The 17,859-nt window shown below is 36.2% G+C and overlaps 2 long non-coding RNA genes across 2 annotated transcripts in view; one reads left to right on the top strand and one right to left on the bottom strand.

Moving 5' to 3' along the window:
- LOC117976803 (uncharacterized) overlaps positions 1–17,859 on the top strand; it is a 346,072-nt gene that overhangs the window by 220,292 nt on the left and 107,921 nt on the right. The gene's annotated exons all lie outside the window — the stretch shown is intronic.
- Positions 6,656–17,859, bottom strand: part of LOC130540972 (uncharacterized) — a 32,093-nt gene continuing 20,889 nt past the window's right edge. The window contains exons 5-6 of the long non-coding RNA XR_008955007.2: positions 12,333–12,411; positions 6,656–9,422 (exon numbers count right to left, since the gene is read on the bottom strand). This is a non-coding gene — a long non-coding RNA (uncharacterized LOC130540972). The remainder of the gene's footprint in view (positions 9,423–12,332; positions 12,412–17,859) is intronic.

Genomic DNA, 17,859 nt, shown 5'->3' with positions numbered 1-17,859 from the left:
GAAAGATGGGACAGAGTCAGGATAGGGGCCCACAAGCTTCCTTCTAGTTCTGATTTCAGTTCCAGGTCAAAGCAAAACCCAACTACAGCATGTAACTGTAGCTCTGGAAAGTATCCCCTGAATGCTTATGATAAATCACCTTTTATTTATGGTATGTTAAATGGACAGTTACTTGGACTCAGCAAATCCCCTGTTATTTTATCTGTTTGGATATAACAATCACTCTTCTCAGCAGAGACATTTGCCCTTTATGGCAAATAAATGATCAAAAATGAAGAACAGGCACTTGTGTACCTTTTGGGAAATGTTAACCACAGACTAAATCAGTCTGTGTTACTCTGGGCAGAGTGGAAAATAAAGCAGGTTTGGAATTAAAAGATCTGAGATAGGTTCTCAGTTCTACCTCTTCTTAGCTGTTTGAAATCAGACAACTAACTCTTCTGAATATAAATTACTTTATCTATGAGCTAATGACAATAATATCTACTTTTCAGGATTTTGGTAAAGCTTAATGAGATTAACTGAGGTGATAGATGCAAATGGGCTTCATAAAACATGTGATCATAATATAGAAATAATGTAATCTGAAGAAAAACCAGAGTAAGAAAGCCAGCACTATAGCCTAATTTTCTTCTGTATTTTTCTTCCTTCTATTTTCTCTGGGTTAGAAACACAAAGCTTAGTTTCCCAGAGTGCTTTAAATTTTGTAGGAAAACATAAACTTTTAAAATGAGGCTTCTTTCTCTGGGTAAACCAGAAAGGAACCAGAAAGGAAAGAAGGAACTCTTAGACATAAGCCATGCTTTTTGGAATTCATCAAGGCTTCCCTTTTCTGCTCTCTTTCGTTAGGGGCTACTTTTTCTTTTTCTTGTCAATAACCCAGCTACCTCGCACAAAGCAGTAAGAAATTCCTAAATAAAGAAATTCTTAGCTGATTTACATGAAAAGTAGTGTTGCCCTGATAGCTGAGCAAACTGAATATGTCACTTCAGTACTGCATTTGGTAGCATTTTGGGAGTAAGGGTTTAGATATGATTTTCAAGATTAATGAAAGTTGGGATGAATGACAAGCTAGGATTTGATGGGCTCACTTTGACCATTTTCACATAGAGGGATGTGTTCAGGAATTATATTAAGCTAGTGGTTATTAAATATTAATACCAAATTCTAATTATTTTAGTTATTTTCTTATTTTTAAGTATGGTAAATGTACAAAACAGAAAACTTACCACCTTCTTCATTTTTAAATGCACAATCCAGTGTTAAGTACATTCACATTGTGGTGCACCCAATTTCCAGAACTCTTCGCATCTTGCAAAACTGAAACTTTATACCCATTAAATGATAACCATTCTAATTATTTTAGAAGTTCATTCTCTTCAAGTGCTTGGTAAAGCATATACTAGATTAGAAGCAATATATACTGTGCCTGTGTTCATGTAAATATGTCATTCTTAGTCTATAAACATATAAGCTGTGGGTATAGGTGCAGCTGTGACCAAGTCCAAGAACCATATGATGTACAGCCAGTCCTGGAAATGACATAGAAATAGATCAAGAAATGCCCGTCACAAAGATACAGATGTAAGAGAATGGATCCCATGTTTCTCAGGAACAGGTGCTTTGCCAAAAAGCATGACAAGAAGGGCCCGAAGCGGATGCCCACCAACAGCACCAAGGCCATGAGTACACATGCTAACCTCCCCGAAAGCCCAGGGAGGTCAAGCCCACGATCCCAAAGGGCATCAGCCATGAGCTTGATTGACTTGCTTACATTGCCCACCCCAAGTTTGGAAGGCATCCTTGTGCCCGCATCTCCAGAGGTCTCAGGCTCTGCTTGCCAGAAGCCAAGGCCAAGGCTCAGTCAAACCAAGGCCCAGGCTGTGGCTGTGGCTATGTCTCTAGCTCCAGCTCCAGTTCCGGTTCCAGTTCAGGGTCCCAAAGGTACCCAGTCACCCAGAAAGTTCCTGAGTCGAGGCTTTTGTCTGCCAATGTAAAGATAGAAGGATTGGAGTGACCACTGTGCTGCCCTCTGCATGGAGTTGATGTCCTTCTGTGCTATTTGAACAAATAAACGCAGGGCCCAAAACAACCAACCAACCAAAAAAACAAAACAAAACAAAAAAAACATAGAGAAGAGTCACTGATTCTAAAATGTTTCTGCATACTTTGACACAATGTGCTTGGTGATTAAAAGGACTCTCATAACAACAATTATGTACATCAAAATATCAAAACATGACCTCAGATTTGGTCTAAATGACAAATTTGAATTGATTTAGTTCATTTTGCTGGTTAATGAATCTGTTGTTTAAAATGATGATGATAATAATAATCAGGGCTTTGATTTCCCAGAACATTTTGTTTGGATAGGAGCCAAGTTCCTCTGCTAAGATTCATGAACAGCAGCCTCCCTTTAAGTGGTAAATGTGGACTCTTGGACCCACCTAGAGATGCACATTATTGGTTTTTCTCTGGAGAAACTTTGGCTGACATTTCCCCAAGACATATGCTTATATAGCAGTAAAATTTTTCCAATTTCATGCTTACTTCAAGCAATTGTCAAAAAATGTCTTTTCTCTATTGCCTTTGCAACCTTAACACCCACAACAACTTGGGGTTAAGTCAATTTCATAAAACAGCAACCTGTTGGGAAGGAAATTGACTAGAAGTGCAAATGGCAAAGGCTTTTTGTTGTCATTTTTTAGACATAGAAAAATGATTGAAATAAAAAGCAAATATAATTGATCATATAGTCTTTCTTATCCTTAACCAACTCGTTAGATTTTGAAGTTTTAATAGAGGTAAGCAAAGTCCTGTATTACCTGCAAGATGGAAATGGAAGAGTACATGATAATTGATGTATATATTTCTTTCATTCTAGAGCTGCAGAAAAACTAGAGGGATTTTTAACAGATGCTGCTTCTGCTAGCATGATGTGGGTTATTATTCCTGTTATTACTTACTCTTCCATTTGAGGAGAATAGGTAAAACTGTCACAGTAGGAGCAAAAAAAAAAAAAAAAGGAAGCAATAAAAATGAATGTTCTTCCCTAGATGAGAAGAATTTATTTTGCAAAGTTTGAAATACTATTTATGTAGAGCAAAGAATAGAATAAGTCTTGAACTGTTCATCCAAGGCACTTCCTTGTGATTGTCCTCAATTGGTTAAATTGTTTCTTTATGGAAAATAGTTGAATGTAAAATATTTAGAGGTTTGGTAGAAATAATCTAAGCAAATGTTTATGTTTAATTAAATCATGTCAATCTGCTGAAAATAAGTGCTATAATATAGTGTCAATTTCTCTGAAAAATGCACTGTTTCGACTAAGAAAAAAGTTCTCCCAAACATTTATTGAAAATAAATAACTAGATGGAGATAAACATTTGAAATAAGGAATCAAAGAAAATAACTACTGGTTCCATTTTTCCATCATACATTAATGTACTTACTTTACATCTTTAAGAGTAATGCATTAAAATAAAGATACATGATACACATACATGCAAAAGAGCAAAAGCAAATGGTTTACCATTAATGGAAGGTTGTAGTAAAATCATTTTGATACCATTTTGTGAAATTATTACACATGCAAAGAAATTTAGAAATTAACTAGTATAATTCTGTCAAGCCATGAAAATAAGCAAAGACAAACCAAATGAGAACAAATAAAGGCTATTTATTCAGAGCTTGCTATAGGGAGGGAGTCAGCCGCCATCCCTTGTGTTTTGGCAGAGATTCAAAGGCAGGCAAAGTGGGAAAGCTTTGTAGTGGAAAAAAGGGAAGACTTCAGATATGCATCGACTGGGGGCTATTGGCATGAGGAAGCTTAGGCAGGCCAATTTGATGAAAAGCATCCAATGTGATTAACTAGGGGTACATATTTTGGTTTCTCTTATTGGTCCTGAGTTGAAAGCAGGGACAAAAATTAGGGAAGATGTTAGTTATTAACCAAGCCCTGGCCATTTTGGGCTGATGGTTACAGGGACTTTTGGTTGGCTTCCTCAATTTTTGCTAGAGATAGCAGTGTGAATTTCTACAAGTCCAACTTTTAACAGGCTGATTTCCTGGGATGGTTATTGTAGATAATGGATGGTTTCTGGGGCAGGTTGCTGCAGGTTGTGAGGTAGAGTTACATTTATGTATAGGATTTAGTTATCTTCCATTTGTATATTCTGTCTCTCAAACCAGTGTGAAAAACAAAATGCATAGGACAATTAAAGAGATGATTTTGTTTAGGATACTGCACTGGGGATAATGTTCATTAGTGAGAAATGTATCAAAGATGAGGGCAAAACCTGAAGTTTTATAGAAGCAAGTAAACAAGTGAGTCATGAGGAAGCATAGAGCTGAGTCTCATTTGTGTGACTGAGGAAGAGTGCATATGGTAATCTTGGAATATGCTAGGGTAGGTGGTCATTTGCTATTAGATCCCAGAGCATAAGGAACTGGGGGGATGTCTACACTTTGCTGACATTCCAAAGCACAGGGCTATTCAACACTGTCATCAGTAAACAGTGGAGTTTTTGAGATAAATCAAAAGCTTACAAATAATTAGTTGTTTGGTCTAATGCTCCCTGTAGCCATTATCTATCTATATGATGGTTCTAGACTGAACAAATTCTGCAATATATTTGTATAGGAACTCAGAGAAGAGCATGATCACTTCTCACAGTTATTTGGGTAGGATTCAAGGATGTATTTACATCTGGACTGGACTCTGAAGGATGGCTCCAGTGTTGTTGAGCATTGCAGATGGATAAAATGGAAGGCAACATGATTTAAAGCATGGCAGTGGTAAAATCTTAAAGGCTCTTTGATGGATCAGCAGCCTGTTACTGCCTTTTAAGGGCTTTGCGTAGGTAAATTTGGCCATGGCTAGAAAATAAGGTGAAGACAGATCCCAAGGGGCCTGAATAATTTGTAGGTCGTTTAGTAGACAATGGAAGCCAGTGAAGATTTTAACATAAGGGAGTAATGTGGCAAAGTGGTTCTTTAGGAAGGTCAATCTCATGACAATGTAAAGGTTGTACAGGTTGTCTCTTAGACAGAGACTAATGAGAAATATAGGAAATGCCAAAAATATACTTTTGGCCATGGAAAATACAGGACTGAACCAGAGTGGGGAAAGTGGTTTTGAGAGGAAAACGCAAAGGACAGCTGTGGTTTTTTGCTTGTCCAGTTTATATTCTACTTTCCTCTAGTAATAACCTATCAAAATTATTTTTCCTTTTGGTGAATATTCCCTCCCGCAGTCTTTTGTGAGGTTTAGACTTCCTTATTTTGATATGCCTATGGGATAATTCTATGGAGATGTCTGCAAAATAGTTTGATATTTATGTTGGATGCTTAACTTGTATTTCTGGCTTCCACCTTGCTTTCGGCTTCTCCTGTCAGTGAAAGGTACCAGCATCCATCAAGCTATCCTACTTAGAAAGCTACTCCTTCCTCTCCTCTACTTCACAAATCCTGTCAGCAATTAAACCTTATTCATTTTAAGAAGTAAATAGATTTAAATCTCACCTCACCTCTATGCTCCCTATCTCAACGGTCACTGTTTTAGTCCAGCCACCTCCTCAACTCTTGAACAGACTTCTGAATAATCCTGTTAATGCTTCACATCCCTCCCTTTCCCCATAAATTCATTGCCTACATTGGCATCAAGGAGACATTTAGAGCAAATGCAAATCTGGTCATGTAATTCCTTTGACTCTTCCTATTTTCTCTTACCCTTAGATTGAACTCCTTTACGTGGATTATAAGACCTCATATGACTCAGCTCTTTTCTATCTCTCCATCCTGATTGCACGCTTTCTTTATCTCTGCTCCAGTGACATTGATCTTCATTTAATTTCTTGGGTTTACCTGTTTTGTTGTTGTTGCTGTTTCTAAGCTTTTAAATATGCTTTTCTATCTTGTGATGTTCTTTTCCTCTGCCAATATATTTCCCTCTGTATCTCTTCACTAATTCCTATTTATCCTTTAGATACTATTTCATTTTTTTTTCCTTTCATGGGGACAAACTAGCCTCAAGTTTGTAGGAGAGGCGAGGGTTAGAGGTAGACAGGTGATAGAGAAAACTCAAAGTAGGGGGAGCTCCTCAAGGAAAGCACACGAAGCAAAGAGAAAATTGCACAATGTGGCTCCTTGGAGGGCATCAGTGCTTCATGGAAAGGCAGAACAGCAGGAAAATTTGAGGGTAGCTGGGTAACAGGCACTAAGCGATGAGATCCAAGACAAAGCTAGTGATCAACAAAATCAGGTGCATTATAGAGTCTGCTAGAGTTAAGATCTGAAAAATGTTCTTTGTACTTGCCATTTAGGCATTTATTTTTATCTCCACTATTAGCACAATACTGGGGATAAAAGTCAGGTGGCAGTGAGTTACAGTAGCAAAGAAGTAGAGATAGCAAGAATATAATGCTCTTTGAGAGTTAAGGGTGGCAAAGACTGAGAAGGAAAGAAATATCAGCATTATGGTTTTAGGAGGATCAAGATGAAACGAGTGGGTGTGTGTGTGTGTATTATGAATTAGATGTAATGTTAATAGGGCCAGGGAAGGGGCGAAGATTAGTATTTTGCTACACGCTCATGCTTCCTATTGGAGGAAGTGTCTTAAGCCAGGTAAGAGGTGGCAGTATGAGACTCATGTCAGGCCTCTGAGCCCAAGCTAAGCCATCATATCCCCAGTGACCTGCACGTATACATCCAGATGGCCTGAAGCAACTGAAGATCCACAAAAGAAGTGAAAATAGCCTTAACTGATGACATTCCACCATTTTAATTTGTTTCTGCCCCACCCTAACTGATCAATGCACTTTGTAATCTCGCCCACCCTTAGGAAGTTTCTTTGTAATTCTCCCCACCCTTGAGAATGTACTTTGTGAGATCCACCACCTGCCCGCAAAACATTGCTCCTAACTCCACTGCCTATCCCAAAACCTATAAGAACTGATGATAATCCATCACCCTTTGCTGACTCCTTTTTCGGATTCAGCGCACCTGCACCCAGATGAAATAAACAGCCTTGTTGCTCACACAAAGCCTGTTTGATGGTCTCTTCACACGGATACATGAGACAACTAAAATACGGGTAATCACAGTTAGTGTTTATCATAATATTTTATATTGATTTTGGGAAATAATTTAGTTAATATTAATAAATGATTGTTTATGATATGAAAGTTTTATTGACACTGTAATTGTTTTGAAGATTTTGGGCTTGTATCTGTCAAAACAATCTAAATAGGAAACTTTCCATTTTCTTTCTAAAATGCTCTCAACTTCTCCCTGTAGCCTAGTCTATGCTAGGAAAGCATGGGAGAGGAGAGTTTGTGTGTCAGACCAGCATAGCAATGCAGCTCAAGCACAGCTGTTACTTTCATTCTTCCCAGAGCAAAAACTTGGTCCAAAGATAGAATAGGTTGCCTCAGGGAGAAGTGAGTTCCACATCAGTGGGATTGTTCAAGCTTCTGAGAGCTGTTCAGATTGATGGTAGGCCTAGATGATTTTTAAAGGCCCTTCCATCCGCAATAGTCTATGAATCTCACGTTTCCAAATGATTGTAGAGCTTGAATGCAGGCTACACGCCAAGTTAAGAGTAAATAGATGTGAGCTGTTAACAAAGTAAGCAGCGAAGTGGAATATTGTTTTTGCTGGCATGCTTTGTCAAGGATAATCTGCTTTAAGAGAATCAAGAGTTGATTCTATTAATGTTCATTGCTTCTCTTTTTAGACAGATTTCCATCTTGTGCTGACCTTCTGAGGTGTATTTTCAGGAAAAAATAAGATTGAACTTCTTAGTGGAACAGTCATCTTCCTAGTCTCCAGCCTTTCTTAACTTGCTTAATATATTCACATGCATTTTGATGGGAGTCTTATTTCTGAGTTAGTCTACAGCTTTTACTACACCCTCATAGTGTAATGGGTGCCTGGATCCTGATGAATGAATAAAGCTTTGTATTCATGGGCCATTCCAAAGGAACTGGCTGGGTTCATCATCTCCCATTCTGCATGTGGTTGGGTCTGTGATGTCCTCCTCTCCCACAAATTTCTCATCCCTTTGATCACATACCCCCTTTCAGATGAGGAAACTGAATTAGAGAAATTGTGAATGGTCCAAGGTCATAGAGTTAATCAACAGAGAGAACACATCATGCACATCAGGAGAAAACATCGATAACAGAACCTTCAAAGGTGATTCGTCAAGCTCCTGTCTTGATGCTGACGTTTGGCCTTGTGCTTAGCATTTCTGCATGCCTAGCACTCTAGGCATATTTTCCATTCTGCACAAATTGTATTACTGCTGATGCCTACATACTAGTAGAATGACTAAGCAAGTATCATGAATAGCAACAATCAAATTTGTCTGAGAAGGCTCAATTCTCCTGCCAAAAAAAAAAAAAAAAGGGAAATTGCCTGTACTGAAAAAGAATTCATTAATATTTTTGTTATTCGAATAAGCATGATAAAAGAGGCACAGCCATCAATTTGAAAAAAATTCTCAAATATTTTCTGAGCTTTTTGCTTCATTAAAGTAAGCAAGGGAAGAAGCCACAACAAAAGATGCCACCTTTCAGCGGGATTTATCTATTTGATAGAAAAAAGATCACCAAAGCTATTCAATAATTTATTTCATGAATGCAAATGGGGGATATCTCACCTAATTTGACTTACAGTTGTCTCTATAATTTTATTGTTACTTCATTTTCTCAATGAACGGTAGTTCTACATTTTTACTGTAGGTAACGAAGTTCATTTTAGAATGAGATACTTGAGCATAATCAAATTCTTAATTTGATTTCTCAGGTGAACAATCACGATAGCATGGAAAGTGCTTTTTCCCATGCATGAACTGAAGATAATTCAATGAAGTATAGTTTGACAAATATTTATTGAGTGCCTACTCTGTTTCCAACACTATTACAGGCACATGGTACACAGAAATGGAAGATAGTCATTGTCCTCAAGGAAGTCTGTCTCATGGGGGGATTTGTGGCCTTGTGTTTCTTAAACTCCGAGTCTCATCAGTTTTAATTTTTACAGCCATTTCTGTTTTCAAAGTTGCAATAATTTTTCATCTTGGTTGATGGATTTCACCAGTTCTGCTCTCTCAGGTTTCATACAACAATATAAAGCATGTGATCTGGAAACATCTTGATGAGTAGCCCTGGTGATATTTCTCAAAAAGCAGTGTCTCTGTTCCACTTCAAAACTTCTTAGTGGAATAGCCATTTTCCTAGTCTACAGCCTTTCTTAACTTGCTTAATATATTTACATGCATTTTGATGGGAGTCTTATTTCTGAATTAGCCTACAGCTTTTATTATAAATAATATTTAATAGAAGATAGTAAGATGAGAATGAAGACTTCAAATTTAGAGTTTCTACTTATTTTCTTACCAGTACTTATCGAAGTTGTCCCTGGATATGGGAACAAAATAAAAGAGCTTATTAATTTACAAAAAGCCAGGAAAAATTAGAGAGTTTATAGAAAACCAAGGTGGCATGTTTTTCTTACTATTAGAAGAGATACTATCAAATAATTGGATATTGCCTTTTCTCACAAGACACAGACATCAGTATTTCACTACACTGAAAAATCAGTTCAGCATTTTATACTGCAATAATCGTGAAGCCAAAGATAAATTATTGAATGAATTAGTCATTGTTTCTCAAACTTTGAGTTTATAGATCACCTGGGAGATCTTGTTAAAATGCAGATTCTTATTTGAAGTTTGAGGTGGGAACTGTTTTATATCTGCTATACCCAATCCAGTATCCACTAGCCACATGCAGCTTTTGAATACTTGAAATGTAGCTAGTGAGATGAAATATTTAATGTAATTTAATTTAAACAGCCACACATTTCTAGTGGCCTCCGTATTTCACAGTGCATAATTAGTCCATCAGAAAAAGTCAGAAAATTAATGAATCATTGTCAGGCTTTAGGGGCTGTCTTATGTTTTCTATTTCTTTTTTCTCTTTGTCTTTTTCTGTTTTTTAGACAGTAGTCTGTTTGGCTATTCAACAGTCTTGAATTTCCTGGTAGAATCTTTGAAAGGCATGTGGTACTTTTTTTTTTATTATTTTACTTGTTTTTGACTGATGAAAGCAAAATTAATTTATTAATTAAAATGACATTTTGTTGACTTTCTCATCATAGGTATAGCCAACCCTGCTTAGAATCATTGCATATGAAAACATTCCACAAGAGCTAATAAACTACATTTATTCATGGAAAAGCCTCTTCAGGTGCCAGACATCAGAATAAGTAGACTTAATTTTGAATATATTTTATTTTATGTTTTCACTTAGAACTAAGACTATGTGTCTTTATGCTCTGTTAAATGAGAGAGTAAGAAAAAGTACCAAAGTTAGCAAGTATGATCAGTAGGTAAATCATCTAATCAATAATTACTCTGAATAAGTGTGAAGACCCTTCCATTGAGTAATTAATAGTGAGAAATAAGTCTTCACTAGGGGCATAAACAAAATCTACCAGCTGAATACATTAAATTGACAATGGCTTTGACTATTCTCTCACAGATTTTAAAAATAATTTATTCTTAATAGATATGTGCATAGTATTTATTATAGGACAGGCATTATTCTAAGTGATTTTTAACTAACACTTGCTTTTTCAATCCTTACAACAATTCTATATGGTAGAGTCTCACCCTCACTGACAGATAAGAAAACTGGATTGTAGGTAAATAAAGTGTCTAGAGTCAGATGATGACAAATAGGAAGCAGGTTTGAAAGCTGGCAGGGCCCATGCTCTAAACCACTGTGCAATGTAGTGTGGCGGGTTCAGTGTTGGTCTAATATTAAAGAATAGGCTTTCTCATATTAGGCTCTTTATTTTCAGAATATTTCAAGAATCAGTAAGTCATCAGCAGTCTTTAGAAGGAGAAAGCATTGTAACCATTCTTATTTCTGTTTTTCCTCATTACTGAGCAGCTGGACTTTTATTTGAGCATTAAAAGACTTTAGAACTTGATTCCTAGATCTGTTTTACAGTATTTGGGTCATTTATGGCAAAATTCTTAATCTCTAAACATCAACTCTCTCATCCCTCAGTGTGATTAATAATAGAGCCTACTTCACGATGATTTTTATTAGAATAAGAAGGTATATAATTCACATAAAATACCTAGCACAAAGCTGTTAAAATGTTAATCAAGTTCTCAAGAAATATTAAAACAAATAGAAGTTTAAACAAAACTAATGTCAGTATATGAAAATGTTGACTGAGACTAGCTCCATGTAATAGAAGCAAATACAAAAATTGCATGCAAATTTGATGAAATTCAAATACCTTAATCACACTGTGCACTAATTTAGAACATTTCACTAAAACTATTTACTTGGCAAATAGAAAACAATTAAATGTATAAATAGATTCATTTCCCTTTTCACTTTATAAATTTTATATAATATACACGATAGAGTCTTAATTTTCATGTTTAATTGATATGAATTTTAATGGTGCATTGGATATAAAATGTCATACAGGTTCATCGTATTCATTCCTTTTTTAAAATGTCTAATACTGGTGACATCAAAATGCTACCACGAATAATTGCCTGCCAAATAAATCATGCAGCTGAAGGATACTTGGGGCAAATATTTTAATTGATTAAATATATAGTTAACTTTCATGTAAGATTTTATCTTTTCTTTAAAATCTTATTCATTAAGATTGACATATGGTTATAAGGTAATAGGATTCATTTTACTTTTAAAAAGATTATTTCATATTTGAATTACTTTTGGCTCTCAAGGTGACTTGAGAGAGTTTGTTTTCATTGCAACAATGATGTCACTACCTAAAATATTTTTGAACTCTTTTTTTTGAAACTTCCTTCATAGTCTTTGACAAATTCATTAGAATTTAGCAACTGTTCCTTCTTGACCATTTGAAAATGAATTTAAGATTTAGAGAGCACTCAAAGTCATTCAGAACAAAATCTATACAAGAAGATGGATCATTAAAAATTACTTATTGTTTTGAGAACAAGAAGTAGAGTTGACATACAATTATGACACATAGTTACAAAGAAATGAGATGTTGCCACACACCCTGAGGCTAATAATACCAGTATCAACAAGAACTTGCTAAAGTTCTAATATGGTCCAGCCACTGTATTAGGTGATTAGTCTGTACTATTTTATATCATCTTTATAGAAACTCAGTATTATTTTTTCCACCATTCAGACAAACATATTGAGACTTAGGTAATATTCCCAAGGTCATACAATAAAAAGCAATACAAGATTTCAAATTTAGGATTGAGTAAATCTAAAACACATGCTCTCTGTAGTACTTACATTATTCTGAAGGAATACCTCCCAAAGGCCTTAATCATCATGAATAAGGGCAGCATCAATGGAGCAATACATGACCTACCTACGTAATGAAATGAAGGGCAGTGTTTATTTGGATGATGTATTTGTAAAAAGAGATCTCCTTATTTTTAGGACAAAGCTCTTATATACTGGTAACTTTACAAATTCAAATGCTAATCACAAAGTATGGAGTTTATATTAAATATTATACTGAGTAGAATATTTGTTCATCTAAATGAAACTAGACTATAAGCTATTGAATTTAATACAATGTAATGTCTTTTAATATCTATAGTTACTGCAATGCTTTAGTTAGTGAAAATCCTCTAGAAATTTTAATATTGATTATTTTATTTATAATTGTAATGACTAAAGTAGGAAAGTCTTTCAGATATGCTCTAGTGAAGTATGGATTTATTTCTACCATGCCATTTTCTCTAGAACTTATAACTACCTTTGGTTAATGATACTGAATCCTCCCAACTTTCCTCTTGCTTTTATTAGTGCTTATTTTCTAACTCCTTTGCTAATCTTGTTTTTCTCACTTTGGGTCTTTTAAATGGGTAATCTTTGGGTCTGGAATTGAACCATATTATTTTCTTACTCCTCCTGTTGTTAAATCACCCCCGATACCCTTGTGAGTGTACTGCAGGTACATTAAAGTAACTCAGCTCACCCTAACCCAAAACTCCTTCCTTCTACAAACCTCATATACCAGGACTTGCTTTCTTGGAGAACAGTATTACCATACACCAAATCATTTACACTAAATAAATAAAGTAATAAACAACAATAACAACAAAATAAAACACACAACAAACAAAACCCCCCAGAGCTATTTTGATCTCTGATTTGGGAATCTCTGTGTAGTCCTCAGCAAACCCAGCCTCATGTTTGTCATTTACCAAGGCAGCATTTCTTATTGGCATTGCATATGTGGGGAGACTCTAGGAATTAACATTTAGCTGTCTTAACTGTCCAGTTAAAGAAAGGGGAAAGCCTTTGTCCATAGCTGTGGATAAAATGGAAAAGTTTCTCCCTTTAATGCTCTATGCTCACCTAGGAAAATGTCCTTGCCAAGTGTTCCCTCCTCACTGCCATCTTAACAGAAACCTGTTAAGCCAGTCTTTGCTGTATTAGTCTGTTCCTGTGCTACTAATAAAGACATACCCAAGACTGGGTAATTTGTAAAGGAAAGAGGTTTAATTGACTCACAGTTCCATATGGCTGGGAAGGCCTCATAATCATTTTGGAAGGCAAGGAGGAGCAAAGTCACATCTTACATGGTGGCAGGCAAGACAGAGCTTATACGGGGGAACTCCCATTTATAAAACCATTAGCTCGTGTAAGACTTACTCACTTACCAGGAGAACAGTATGGGGGAAACCACCCCCATGATTCGATTATCTCCACCTGGCCCCACACGTGATACATGGCAATGACTACAATTCAAGGTGAGAGTTGGGTGGTGACACAGTAAAAGCATATCATTTGCTAAGCTAATAATAATAAATAATGTTAACAATAATATTAAATTACAGCTAGCACATTTGGAATGGCTACCATGTACTAGTAATTGCTATGCACATTGTGTACATGATATTTAACTTCATCAAGTTCTCTGTGAAGCCAGTGTTAATACTTCATCCATTGAGATCAGGATACTGAGGCCCAAAGAAGCTCAGTAGCATCATACAAGTAACGACAGGGGAAGGCAGATTTTAGTCCCATGTCAGGAAGATTACAAAGCTGGAGCTCTTTACACATTCTCATGTTGCCATGGCTTAATGCCTTATCTCCTCCAGATTAATTTCCATTTAAACAGACAGCTTATGGGAATAATACCTTCAAACAAATGAGTGTATCTCCAAAGACTTTCAGGGGCTATGGATTTTATTCACATTGCCTGAATTTGTCCATCATCTAAGCAAGATTTCACCTCTTGCCATCCTGTCTTCCAAGAGCTGTCAGGTATGTCTGCAGATGAGGAATTCAATGACTGGAGCCCTTAGAAACCTCTAAAATGCCACTGCCAGAAACACCATCATACTCCAAGTGTCTAACTTGTGATCATGTGGGCTTGTTATGAATTTTTTTAGTTGCAGTAATCAGAAAAACTGATTTGTAAATAGTTTAAACACACATAAATTGGTTTTCAGAAAATGTCCAGGTATAGTCAGTGATACGGTTGCCTCACAGGCTCACTAGTTTTATTAAGGATGTATTAAGGATGCATTAAGGATTCTTGACTCTGCATTTCTTACTGAGTTGAATTTTTTACATCATGGTCAAAATAACTGCTGTAGTTTCTGACTTCAAGCCTTCATTCAGCTTAGGAAGAAGAAGGAAGGAATGAAGGGCTCTACCCACAACTACCTTCTTTTATTGAAAATACAAAAGCTTCTCTAGAAACCACAGAAGACATTCATGTGCAATCTCATTGGTCAGCACATGTGGTTACCTTTAGCTTTAAGAGATGCCAGGACAGTAGTGTGATGCCTCCAGCTTTGTTCTTTTGGCTTAGGATTGACTTGGCAATGCGGGCTCTTTTTTGGTTCCATACGAACTTTAAAGTAGTTTTTTCCAATTCTGTGAAGAAAGTCATTGGTAGCTTGATGGGGATGGCATTGAGTCTATAAATTGCCTTGGGCAGTATGGCCATTTTCACAATATTGATTCTTCCTACACATGAGCATGGAATGTTCTTCCATTTGTTTGTATCCTCTTTTATTTCATTGAGCAGTGGTTTGTAGTTCTCCTTGAGGGTTTTTATGGTTTTAGGTCTAACATGTAAGTCTTTAATCCATCTTGAATTAATTTTTGTATAAAGTGTAAGGAAGGGATCCAGTTTCAGCTTTCTACATATGGCTAGCCAGTTTTCCCATCACCATTTATTAAATAGGCAATCCTTTCCCCATTGCTTGTTTTTGTCAGGTTTGTCAAAGACCAGATAGTTGTAGATATGCGGCATTATTTCTGAGAGCTCTGTTCTGTTCCATTGGTCTATATCTCTGTTTTGGTACCAGTACCATGCTGTTTTAGTTACTATAGCCTTGTAGTATAGTTTGAAGTCAGGTAGCGTGATCATTAAAAAGTCAGGAAACAACAGGTGCTGGAGAGGTTGTGGAGAAACAGGAACACTTTTACACTGTTGGTGGAACTGTAAACTAGTTCAGCCATTGTGGAAGTCAGTGTGGCAATTCCTCAGGGATCTAGAACTAGAAATACCATTTGACCCAGCCATCCCATTACTGGGTATATACCCAAAGGATTATAAATCATGCTGCTATCAAGACACATGCACACGTATGTTTATTGTGGCATTATTCACAATAGCAAAGACTTGGAACCAACCCAAATGTCCAACAATGATAGATGGGATTAAGAAAATGTGGCACATATACACCATGGAATTCTATGCAGCCATAAAAAATGATGGGTTCATGTCCTTTGTAAGGACATGGATGAAGCTGGAAACCATCATTCTCAGTAAACTATCGCAAGAACAAAAAACCAAACACCGCATGTTCTCACTCATAGGTGGGAATTGAACAATGAGAACACATGGACACAGGAAGGGGAACATCACACTCTGGGGACTGTTGTGGGGTGGGGGGAGGGGGAGGGATAGCATTAGAAGATAAACCTAATGCTAAATGACGAGTTAATGGGTGCAGTACACCAACATGGCACATGTATACATATGTAACAAACCTGCACATTGTGCACATGTACCCTAAAACTTAAAGTATAATAATAATAAAAATAAAATAAAATATGTGAAACAAAATACCTATCCTCAGACTACAAAAAAAAAAAAAAAAAGAGATACCAGGACGGCAGAGTTATTCTCTAGGGCTGTGCACCTGACTACTGGACTTGTTAGCCAGGTAGAAGAGAATAATGGATATGAGACAAGTAATAAGCAGCATCTGCCACACTTCAGAGAGCATATATGAATGCCACTTATCCTTTTTCATGTTGGCAGGGCCTTTGCATTTGTCATCTTTATATTTCTGTAAGCTCTCATATCTGGCCCATTGTTAAGTACTTAATAATTTCCTGTTTTTAAATACAAATTTGAAAGTACAAAAGCTTTAACATTTTCTTCCCAAATCAGCCTTAAGAAATGGTTTCAATAGGTTGAGAGTCAGAAGAAAAGAATAAGAGAAGCAGAAGAAATCTCTGTTCAATTTATAGTGTTTTTACTGTGGGCTATGGTTGCAAAAATTTTATCTAGGTTGGAATTCTCTAATGACCACAACCAGCTCAGATGTACAGGCCAATTTAAAGCCAATGTTCACAAATTGTGAAATAGTTGGAAACACACATTAAGAAAGATTGGTTCTGTGGTTTTAAATTTAGTTAGTTCCTAGATACCAAATGTATGGATTTTTAACTAGTCATATGGCTTCAAGAAAATAAAGCAAGAAAATATCCTCGCAAATCACATAAAAGAGAAATGTCTTGGTTTGAATTATCAACCTTAGGGCTTCATCACAGTGTAAGTTTCAAGGCTTATTGTTATTTAACAGCAGTGTTTTCTTGCAAACTTCTATTTGAGATATTTATGACAATGCTCTGGTAGTTTCTTTAATGGGGTTTCAACATTTACAAGTGGGGAATGAGAACCACACATGGTGCCTGATTTTTGAGCTATGTTCTCTGAACAAAACCAGATAAATTCACTTTATACTCATCCTGGCTTAAGAATTCCTACTTTCTCATTACCAGCCATGGCCAAGCATGCCTGTAGCCAGGCAATGCTTGTTTTGCATTCAGGGGCCACTAGAGCAAGAGCTCTTTTTAAGCTATGGCAAAGTAAAAGAAAAGTGAGCTGTTATTTAATCACAGTTAAGTGATCTTGGAATTTCAGGGGTGGAAAAAAACATGAACCACACAAAACTAGAAAATTTTCCCTTGAAAGGGAATCATATGGGAAGCTTGGGAACAATTTACATAATGGAAAAAAAATTCACTGGGCCTGAGATTCTTAAATTTTAGGGTAAAATATAAAATATCTGTTCAACTTGACTAGGCAAAATTCCCCTGGCAAAAATTGAATTCTAGCTTGTGTCTTTCAAAGGTCAGCTGTTACCTGGGCACCACACTTAACATTTATATTTTTAAAGTTAAAACAAATTAAATTGGTAGGAACATTAAAATATGACTTTCTAGGAAAGCCCATTGTCTCATTGGGTGTTATAAGAGGCTTTCCCTAGCTTTTCATTACTATGAAGAGTCTTCTCCTAGATTTTTCTTATTATGAGGTTCATGAAAACATGGAACAAGGCTTATTTAGGTTTTAGACTTAGAGTTTCATACATTCATTTTTAACAAATATGGAATGCCTATTAAGTGCTAAGTCTGTTCTAGTCACTGGGAACACAACAGTTAACAGAAGAAACAATATCCCTGCTAGTAAATAGTGCAATGTATTAGAAGGTAAAATGCACTACATAAAAGAAAAACTAAAAAAAGGAAAACAAGAATGGTAGAAGGATAATGT

This window comes from Pan paniscus, chromosome 17 (genome assembly GCF_029289425.2).
Source record: "Pan paniscus chromosome 17, NHGRI_mPanPan1-v2.0_pri, whole genome shotgun sequence".
Classification (NCBI taxonomy): Eukaryota; Metazoa; Chordata; class Mammalia; order Primates; family Hominidae; genus Pan; species Pan paniscus.
The sequence above is the reverse complement of the archived record's forward strand: the minus strand, read 5'-3'. Positions and strand labels throughout refer to the sequence as shown.